Source organism: Centropristis striata, chromosome 14, assembly GCF_030273125.1.
Source record: "Centropristis striata isolate RG_2023a ecotype Rhode Island chromosome 14, C.striata_1.0, whole genome shotgun sequence".
Lineage (NCBI taxonomy): Eukaryota > Metazoa > Chordata > Actinopteri > Perciformes > Serranidae > Centropristis > Centropristis striata.
The window spans coordinates 28,402,299-28,413,215 of record NC_081530.1 but is presented as its reverse complement, the minus strand read 5'-3'; the positions used below and the strand labels follow the sequence as shown (position 1 = coordinate 28,413,215).

General features: G+C 39.2%; 1 long non-coding RNA gene across 1 annotated transcript; it reads left to right on the top strand.

The window, feature by feature from the left end:
* Positions 1 to 720: 720 nt before the first annotated feature.
* LOC131985541 (uncharacterized) lies at positions 721 to 10,654 on the top strand. The gene is made up of 3 exons (XR_009395639.1): positions 721 to 800; positions 1,871 to 2,024; positions 10,203 to 10,654. It is a non-coding gene; the product is annotated as an uncharacterized LOC131985541 (long non-coding RNA).
* The last annotated feature ends 263 nt before the right edge of the window (positions 10,655 to 10,917 follow it).

The window sequence follows — 10,917 nt, the reverse complement described above, 5'->3', positions numbered from 1 at the left end:
GGGCCCTGTCAAGAAGAACAATCAACAACAGTGGCGGTTCTACACAGGGGCTTACAGGGGCCACTGCCCCTGTGAAGAAGCATTTGGCCCCTGCTGTGGCCCCTGTGTCAAATTAATAATAAAATGATCAATTTATAACGATGAACAATGGAACAATTCTTACCTTTTTTTTGTTCAAACAATATCTCATTGTACACAAAAGGAACCCAGAATGTGTACATTGTATAATAGTGCAATAAAATATTGTGTGTGTGTGTGTGTGTGTGTGTATATATATATATATATATATACACACAATATTTTATTGCACTTTTATATTGTCATACAAAAAAATCCTGTTATTGTTGGTGAGTCTCATTATTTAAATCAATGTATTTGTATCTTCCAAATATACTTAAATGAGATGTTTAAATAAGCTAAAAAATATATATATATATATATTTTGAATGCTTAAATATCATCTTTGCCATTTTTTTATGTGCTAATGTGCCCCTCTGATTAAACACTGGCCCCTACAGTAAAATTGGTCTAGAACTGCCACTGATCAACAAATATTAATAGTTAAGCTATAAATAAAGTAACCTGGCTCTCATCAGTCTGACGATGACGTCACATGATGACTAGCATGATGTGACGGTTTGCAGCTGTGACCCACTGACGTCAATAACATTTATATGGTGAGTTTAATTTGTGTGATTGGTTATCAAGTTGTTTTTATAGTATTGGTGTTAAACAGTGTCACCTCCAATCGTGCATCAGTTATTATTTGGAGTCATGATGACGGTCATGTGGTTCTGTCTGTGAGTATTAACCGTTGCTGTGCAGTGGCTCATGTTGTTATGTGCTGTGCTTTGTTTGCCTGTACACTAAAGCTGTTGTGTGTTTTGTTGATGTCTGCAGACACAGTGAGTATCATCAGGACTTTTTTGCATTGCTTGGTTGTTCACTCACCTGTTGTGTTTTTTTTCTGCGATGAATCAGGTTTGCTTGTAGCTCTCAGTTATCTTATCATCCTGGATTTGTTGTTTGAAGTTGTGCAGTATAATGAGCCTTTAGCTGTAGTTGATACATGCATTTATACTTTTTGATGTGGACATAACTTTCAAATCTGCATATGCAGTATGCTGTTGATCTGTACCTCTATAACCTTTGTAGTAATGTTTATTAGAAAATATATAAGAAACGTACAGTGTAACTCATGTCATGATATATGCATTTTCCGATGCTTGTTTTTTCGGCATATTTCACCACAACAGGATAGTGCAAGTCTGGGGACTAGTCTGACCTGGTTCCTAAACCTTGTCACTGCTAAAATAAGTGTTAATTTAGCTCCTCTGAAAGATGTGATGGTCCCAGTCTGGCCCCTGTGGTCTTAATGGACCAGAACCACCTTAAAAAACAATCCCATAAATTATTTTCATAACAGTCAGAACAACACATATCATCATTTTACAGTTGTTGTCTTTAAACACTTTTGTCCAACACTTTTGTCAGTTTCATTAGATCTTTTTTATACATACATTTGACATTTTTAACACTTAAGTGGGCAGAAGAAACTATTTAAAAAGGTCTGATCAATAGAATGTGCTTAGAATCTCAATACGACAGTTAATTAAGGAGTATTTAAATGCCAAACTCAAATTATTCTCACTGCAAAAGCTGTCATCTTCCTTACATATTTATATGGAAAGAAATCCGTCAAACACAATTAATTTGATGACCCAGAATGAGTGAGGAGCTTCCTTTTGTTTTCCTGCTGAATATTTTAGCTCGGTTTGTCTTTGTGAGTGTGCGTCCTTGGGTTTTGGTGCCTGGGTTTTCCCATTACATGCCTGGCTGTGTCACAGGATATTTATTTCCCCGTGCACAGGTCGTAGCAGTCCCTTACTCCTCGGTGTGTGACACCATTTCTTGCTTGACGGCTCTATCTACCACCCAGCACAGGAACCTCCACTGAGCTCCGTCTTCAGGGGAAGATTGTTCACTCACGAATGGATACTGATGCCCCTGTGCTCATTAGAAATGTAAGTCAGTTCCTCACAGCATCTGTCTCACACTCTCTTGGGCAAAAAAGAAAACACTCTCTCTTGCCTGCCACCCAGTCTTTCATTCACTCACCCCGTCTCTTGCTCACACACAGCATGCGGATATGTCAGCAGTCACACTTAAATGACTGCAGTCCTGGGAGGGGAAGCTGTGGTGTGACTCACTGGAGCTTTTGGCCCTGATGAAACTCTATTAGCCGCTCTTTAGAAAAAAGGAAAAAGGAAAAACAACAAGGACAAAGAAAGAGGGAAGGGGAGGGAAACTTTGTTGATTTTCATCCATCTCTGCAGTCACACAGATGTTTGAAAATCGGCAGAGTTTCCCATTAAGAGAAGTCAGACAAATTTAGTGTTTGGACAAAACAGCAGACACAACTTGCAGTATAAAGGTCCTGGACCCCATCTGTCTTCTGTACTCCGAAAAATATGACCGAAAAAGACCCAAATTATACATTTGAGATTGTGACAACTTCACCACAAAAAGCTTTATAAATATAAATATATTGACCTCCAATATGTACTTTACATATCAACAGAACAGAATAAGTATGTACATGAAATATAAAAGTTTAAAAGAAGCCGCATACCTGCAGCTGTTGCATCAGTTCTGAACTGCAAATGTATTTGACAGAAGGAAAAGTGGAAATTATCACGACAACATAATGCAAAAGTGGCTGAAAGACACTTCAAGCAACAAGATACAAAAAAAGATCTGACTCAAAAATATGTTTATGTTTTATAAAACCCTTTGACAGTATCAACAAATATTTACTGCAGAACAACATGTTTATTCTTTCATCCACTCGCTGTAAACCTTCCTTTTTATCAAGATATTGATTCAGATGTGTCTGACAAATGCTAATATATCTCTTATGGCTTTATAAATCCATATTCAGTATGTAAATGTGTATACTCTACAGCTCCTGGAGAAAACAACCTAGCAAAGCATCAGTCCAATGCAAAGTAGCTATTTTTATGTACTTACCATATCTTGATTCCCTGAGGTACTAGTTCTCAGGTGTGTATGTGCATGTGTTTTTGTGTTAGTGTGTCTCCATGCACACTCGCCTGTGAAAGACAGGAGAGGAAAGACTTGGCTGGCCTCATTACGAGTTCTCTGAGACTTCATGCGGCGTGTGTGACAGCAGCCTGAGGGCTTTAGCCAGCATGGTGCAGCTCCTCTCCTAGTTCAGCAGGACGCAATAATCAAATCAGATTAAGGCCGGCACTGGTTATATTGGCACACATACTTTAATAGAGGACAAGTTGGAAACACATTCAGACTCCTCCTGCCTTCTGCCCTCAATAGTGTCAACTTGATTTTTGGGTAACGCTTTATATTAAGGTCCTTGTAACAACCATTAATCAACAAGTAATAAGGCCCTTGTAAGTCCTTACAAGATGCTTATTAACATTATTGTGTGTCTATAAGCTTATATAAGTGTTAATAATGGCATTACAAACACCCATGACCCACCCATTATGTCTTTGCCATGCCTTTATTAATCTTATTTTGTTTGCTTATTGATATTAAAATATACTTTATTGCTCATCTATTATAAGTTAACTATCAGTTAACTATGCTTTTTGCAACTACCGGATCTAAAGTGAGAACAATGCCTTATTACTTGTTAATTAATGGTTATTAAGGACCTTATTATAAAGCGTTACCGATTTTTGTTTTAAGGGTCAGTTTAGCCAACAACGACTTTCTAACAAGACAATATTTCGAATCAGATAGTGAGGGCTGTTAGTTAGGGCATTGCTAAATTCCAATGCCGTCAGTGTTAGCATTATATAAAATTTAATTCCCTCTCCATATTGGGGTGGCAGCAGATGTAAAACTGCAGATAATCTTATATTTTCCTTTCAGAAAGTGTTTTTTGTTTGTTACATGTTAACATTTTCTCAAAGTCAGAATCGATCTTGAGCTGCGTGCTGCTGTTTTCTTGCCTCTACGTCTGCATTATAGAAGCATCACATTTAAGGTCAGGAAGCTTGTGAACATTTAAAGATTTTACGCAACATCATCAAACCATCTTCAAAGTAGGGGAGGATTAAGGGTAAAACCAATACAAACAAAGAAACTATACTTGCTATTTCTCGTCTTTTATTATCGACTGCCATAGTTCAGCTGTTCCCTCTGGGTGTTATTGACAAAATGTCATCTTACTGGAGTAAATCACAAATCTAATGGTAGCAAAGTTACAGCTAAAGGGCCAGATGGTAAAAAGAAATGTGTGTGCAGTTGTTCTAAGTTTTTCTTGCCCATCATTTGTATTGACTTGTTTTCTCGGCTTGTTCTCTCTGAGTCTCTCATTACTGAAGACATTTGTCCAATGTGGACCCATCAGAGACCGCAGAGAGGAGCTCTGCTGCACTAATGTTATTGATTAACGGAAGGACAGATCCATATCCCTTGTACATTATTATTCACCTGACCCGAGAGCAACACTGTTCAGTCAGTGTGCAGCAGACAGAACCTTGCTGGGTGCAGCATTTTTCTACATCAATGTGACTGACACCTCTAGGTGCTGAACAAAGCAGAGTTATTGATTAATAACTCAGATTTAGACCACATAAATGTTTGTCTTGTTTTGATCCAAACACAATAGAGGAATGACTCAGGGAAGGCCCTGGAAACCCAGTGTCTCTATCAACTTGTCACTATGAACAACACAGTTGTCCATTGAACATTGAATGTATTTTGGTAATTTGATATTACAAATGTCCAGACTGGTCTCTCCTCAAAAACGTCAATATAGGGTGTTTGTACAGGCAGCAAAATACAACTTATATTTATGTTTCAGATTGTCCTCCGCCACCACCTGTTGATGTAATAGCAGTGATTGACAGCAATGCAGAGATTAAGGGAGGGGTTGAACAGATAGTGGACTTTCACCCAGGAGAACGGGGTTCGTGTCCCATGTGAAAACCAAAGTAAACAAGATTTTACATAGCTTCCATGGCTCACGTCACACTTGCAACTACTTCACTTCAGGCATTTGCGTACATTTATTTACTTTTAAAATGTCTTTCATAACGCCTGCTTATACTACTTATAACCGCGAACTGTACGTACCGTGAACTGTGAAACGATAATATGGGTCATTTTGACAAGCGCTTATATGTGGCGTTATCGGTGGTATTGACAAACGGTTTATTCTGTCGATTATTTTGGAGATCTTGTTGAAATATCTGTCAGTCATTCCATCTGGTCTCATAGGCCATAGGCCATTTCTGTCAATGGATACCCTTAATCGTTGAGGGTGTTTAGGTTGAACTGCCAACAGTAGGGAAGCTCATTTAGGAAACACTCTGGTGGGTCATATTAGATGGTAGGAACCAGTGGCGAACCGTGAGCACTACAGCTTGGCCTTCAGTAGTCCAACCGGCTCTTGTTTCTGCATTTTTCATGTTTTAAAACGAATAAACACAAAGTCTCGCCATCCCCACTTGTTGCAACTTTAGAAAATATAATCATGTGGGGAAAAATACTTACAAACATGGACCAAAATGGCTCCATAATACGCACAAAAATCCAAAAGAAATAAAAAAATTAACTAAACAGCATGAAGTGTTCATAATTGCTGTTTTACCCAAGGTGATGCTATCAAGCTAGCCACTACGTCGCTCTCGTCTTCCACCATTTAACTGTCTCTCAACCGCTCTCACCACTCTGCCCGCTGTTCGGACTTCACGAAGGCCTACGATCTTTTGTCTTTGTCCCGCCCACTTAAAATCAAACTGTGATTGGCCAATTGGTCAATTGGTCAAAGTGTGATTTCCCATCACTCTCCAAACCAAAACACATAGCGTGGCCTTCCCCGAGATTCGTGAAGTCCTAACCAATTAATGAGTGAGCTAACCGGGTTTCCATAGAGACGGACGATTCTGATTGGATAACATGTTTCAGGACAGTAACCCTTTCATTGCTGATGTGAACTTGACAGTAAACTTAACTTTAGAAGATAGATGAGAGAAAAATGTATTAAATGTATTGTATGAAATTAAATGAGATAGTTTTGCTTTTTAAAATATACATATATTATTTAATACTCATATTTTTTGGTTTAGAATTTTAAAGGCCTTCTCTGAAGGCCCTGAAGGTTCCCCTCTGGTAGGAGCAAAGAACCTATTTGGGATGATAGCTTGTAGGACTTGTTGACCGGCTAGAAGCACTGATTTTCAGTTTTCTGTTGTACGACTACTTTTATGGTGCCTTTTACTTTATATTTGAATGATAATTTGGTGGGTAAATCAGCTGAGTAATGCCAAAATAGAGCTGCATGTTAACAGCATAAATCTAGTGTTGATACATTTCCTGAACAGGCAGATGAGCAGTGGCTGTGCCTGCTCCTCCAGCTGCAGCACCTGGGGCCCTAGGCCAGGATTAGCAGGGCGAAATGATTGCATTAACCCAGACAAAGATCATCCCAGCAGAGTGGGAAACTGTGATTTAGATAAACAGATACAACTCAGAAATTGATTCCCATGTCCACCCCAACAGTTGCTTAATCTCAGCTATCTCGGTAATGAATCCGAAAGTCTTATCTTCGCTGGTGGTTGTGTGGTGATTGATGGAAGAGACTGCTGCAGTCAGTCAGTGTTTACAAGAGTTATACAAGCACACCAGGACTAATGCATTTCTAATGGGCGGCGAGACGAGTAGTCTGCCAAGATCTATTCACTCTGCATGAGGGAAAAACTGTTGTATACTGGAGGGAATCAAGTTGATTTGTGTCACCAATTGCTTAATAGACACAGCTCTTTTCTTCTTATTCTCCACCTTGGAAAAAGAAGTTGAGCAAACAAGACTAAGTCAAAACCTAGTATAAGGCTAGAGCCTGTCAAAGTGCTTAATTGAGGCCAAATTGTTACTGTGGTGTCAATTATGTGAATTCCTAGATATTAAATGTACATCTGTAGTGGTCCCAGTAATGTTTGTAAGAATTGATAAAGTGGATTGGCTAAATGATTTGCGATCACAGAGGTAATGACATTGCCACAGTAGTGCCTCAGAGTGGCAACCTTTCTTATGTGTACCAATCAAGCGGCAACCTCCTGGTCTGAGCAGTGAGGCAGACCGGGAAGCACCTTAAGCTGCATTCTACTATAAATTCCAACAGGGGGTGTTGACGGCAGCTGCAAAAGCATTTCGGTCCATTCATTTCAATACAAAATGAGAAAATGCCTGACTTGATTCATTTCCTCAGAAATTTTTTTAGGACAACGCTATGGTCTCAATCGCTAGTAAAAGAAAACAAATTTCAAGACAATATGATGTTAATAGTGTAAATAATGGTCAAATTTAGAAGAAAATAAAAGAAGAATAGAAGACCAACTTTGTGTGGACTTTCGGTTTTTCGGAGGTTAAATTTATTATGCTAAATTACTTACTTTTGCAAAAAAACAGACATTCAAACTTGCATGAAACCTTGCCATGTGTTGTGAGCTTGTGGATTGTTTTTTTTTCTTCAAATTTATAGTTATATTTAACCCATTAGATTTATTACACCCCTTAAAATGAAGAGGGCTTTGCGAACCCCCGTGGATCTTTGGCGCCCCCCTGTACCAATGCCATTGAAAAGAACTGTGACCCCTGTAGCGCCTAACTGCAGTAATCTGCAAGTTGCGAACACATGCAAAAATAAACCTAAGGTTAGTTTTGCAGCATTGACGATCAAAGTTAGTAGCAGTTAGCAGTGAGCTATCAGGAAACGCAGAAATCACAGAGAGTAGAGGGAGAGCAGCCAGACACAGACAATAGAAAACACAGTAACTCAGAATCTGCTGACACACTTTTCTGACACACAAGTGTGTTGTCACCATGCCAACTAAAACCACAGAACAAATACTACAGTCAACAATGAAATGTCCCTTCTATCTGATTGTAATTCTATGCTGATGCTTATTCATTTTGAAAGATGGGGGAAGCTCCAACTCGACCGTCATCTCTCACTTTGACCAATGCTGTAACTTTGTCACTCCCTCGGTGACAGACTTTGGTTTTCAAAGGGCTGAGTCTGACATTCACGGCTCCAGCCAAAAATCTCACCACAATATACAACAGCTGTTCTGGAGCTTCCAATTATATCACTGGATTAGAAAATGTCTCAACTTTCCTTTTTAGAGCACTTTAAGGACATCTATTTTACTCCATATAAAACCACATTTTCAAAGTTCCTTCTTGACCTTGGAAACCAAACTCCCTATATCTGAGTCAAAGTCTTTCCTCGTCAAAGTTTGAATAAGATTTTTAAAAAGTGCATATCAAAAACTATGTGAACTGGGGAAATACTTCATCCCGAACTTGTGTTGTCTTCTAATTATGGCAGCTTGAATAGCTAAAGAACAAGGGTGTCTGTATTTCTAAAATGCCTTACTTTTTTGCACCCTTTGTCATATTCCTGTAGGAAACACACCTGTCAAGAAGAAACAAAACCTAACAGAGCTAAAATGGTCCCACAGTCACCTGTCATCTCTCTCTCTCTCACTCATTTTTTTTTTTAAAAGTGTACATTTTAGTCAAAAACCACCACTGAATAGTTTTTTTTATGTTCTCTTCATAACACTAAACCTCCTTCATCGCTCCTCTGTTTCCACTTATACTTCACACATACACACATATGCACATCAAAATCTTTTGTTCTATTTTGGGTGAAAAGCCATCTCAGCAAGTGAACATGTCATACGAAAGTGTTTTGTTCTCCTCTGCGTCGCTCAGGATCTAATTCTGGTGAAGGCTGACACCTCTTGATGTTGTAAAATGGACGGGCACTTTGTTGTAAACCGGAGCCCATGAATCACTCGGGATGGCTTTGAAGAGCAAGAGCACCACTGAGGAGGGGGACGTGATGAAGAGGAGACAACAAATGAGCTGAACTTTGCCTCGGGTGTCTGTTTTTGGACCGTGAGGTTTTCTCCTCTAATTGCTCCTGAGTTTTCGAAAGTCACCATATGTTCTGCGGTGTCGGGCTTTGAAAAAAAAAGACATGTGGGGGGAATGAAAGATGGATGGTGATGTGCTGAAGACCACGGGGGATGTCTCTCTGATGCACCAATAAATCTTTAAGATTTCCCCACTGCTAGCCCCACCCAAGGCTGCACCAAATGAAACAAATGCCTGATGGGTAGTGTGACTTTCTGGGTTCAAGACCAAGTGAGAAACACTCCTGACTGACCCTTCCCTAAGCCCCTCTCTAGGACAGCCACCGTTGAATTCTACATTAGCAGCCTTACCTAGGCCTGCAGTGTGCATATGAAACTTGCAGGTCTGACAGCACTATTGATTTACCCGGCTGTACATGACCATTGTTGTTCCTCAATACCAGACCTGGGCAATAGGCAGACCGGGGGCCACATCCGGCCCAGTGGCTGTCCCTGTCCGGCCCGCGTTAGGTTACCTGGAAATTAGAAATCAGTACATTTTATTTTTAGTTTTATTTTGAAGGGGATTTATGTATGTGCATGCATACGCACCTGCCCAGAAATGTGTTCCACAGAAAACACTGAGTTGCCTTGTTGCTAAAATGGCATCTCACATTAAAAAAAAGAAAAGTAGACTCGGAATGTGAATTTGACTTACTCCACATTAACATAGTCTAATCATAACATGAACAGTAGCAGCTCAAAACCATATCATTTACTTATTTTAAAAAGTGATGGAATTAATGTTAAGCAGGAAATTAGCTCTATTTTAATGTCCTCTCTCACAATACTACACCAACAAATGATGTTGTGGATGTAGCTCTCATTGAAGTCTGTCTAGTTCTCTCTGATAATACAGATTTTTTTAGTCATCACTCATCCTACTTTTTGTCTAAAATGCACCAAAACATCCCAGAAAAGTCCCCTGATAACTATGATACCATTGCTAGTCCAAAAAAAGTCACAGAAACGCTGTATTTTACACTTTTCAAGATTTGAAGAATTCGCCAATACAACAAAAATTTCAAAAATCACCCTTCCTGCTTTTTGTCCCCTGATAACTCTGATAGCATAGTTGGTCCAAAAATGTAGTAGTCTCACCTACCAGGCAGTTCTATGAGACAGACATGCTTTTCATTAGAGTCATATCTATCTCTCTTTCTCGTTTGTGTATTTTAAAAGAATGTCCTACCAGTGTAACACGTTTCTGTCTTTGTCTCATCACAGATGTTCGAGGAAAGAAAAACAGAGATCGATAAAGGAGGAAACTGAAAAACCTCCCATTGGGCCATTTTTTCTCATGCAGCGTTGTGTGGGATTGACACAAGACTAAGGCGAGCCAAATGCAGCCCTGTTCGTCTATATTTACCACAGCAGAAGCTGCCAGTGCCAGTGTGTGTAGGATGGCAGCAAGTATAGCGCTTCAATAGGAAAATATTGTCAAGATGGCTCGCTGCAGCAGCCAAGGAACAGACTGAAGATTACTGTTGCAACCCCAGGTAAGACTCTTAAGTTTTTGAGATGCCCTGGGACCCTTCTGTCAGAGTTATGGAGCTACAGGAAGTTTCTGCTCTAAAGGTTTGAATCCGGACCGATAGGGGGAGAACTGAGGCAGCAAAGGAGCTTTAAATGGGACATCCCATGCAGTATTTGATTTCTTTTTCCCTTCTCCCTTTTCATACATTGTTATGAAATACATGATGGCATTTTTTAGGAGATTTCATACTGCGAGTTTTAAATGACATCTGTTTTTATGACATACTAAACTATGTTTTTTTTTTTATTAATCTTATGACGGAAGTATTTTCTTTTTTTGACTTATTTTTGTGAAATGACATATTTATGAAATTTGTATACATTTTGTTTAACATTATAACATTCAATGAACTTTGTTATGGCGTACTATACTGTGACATTTTTATTACATATTACACTGACTTTG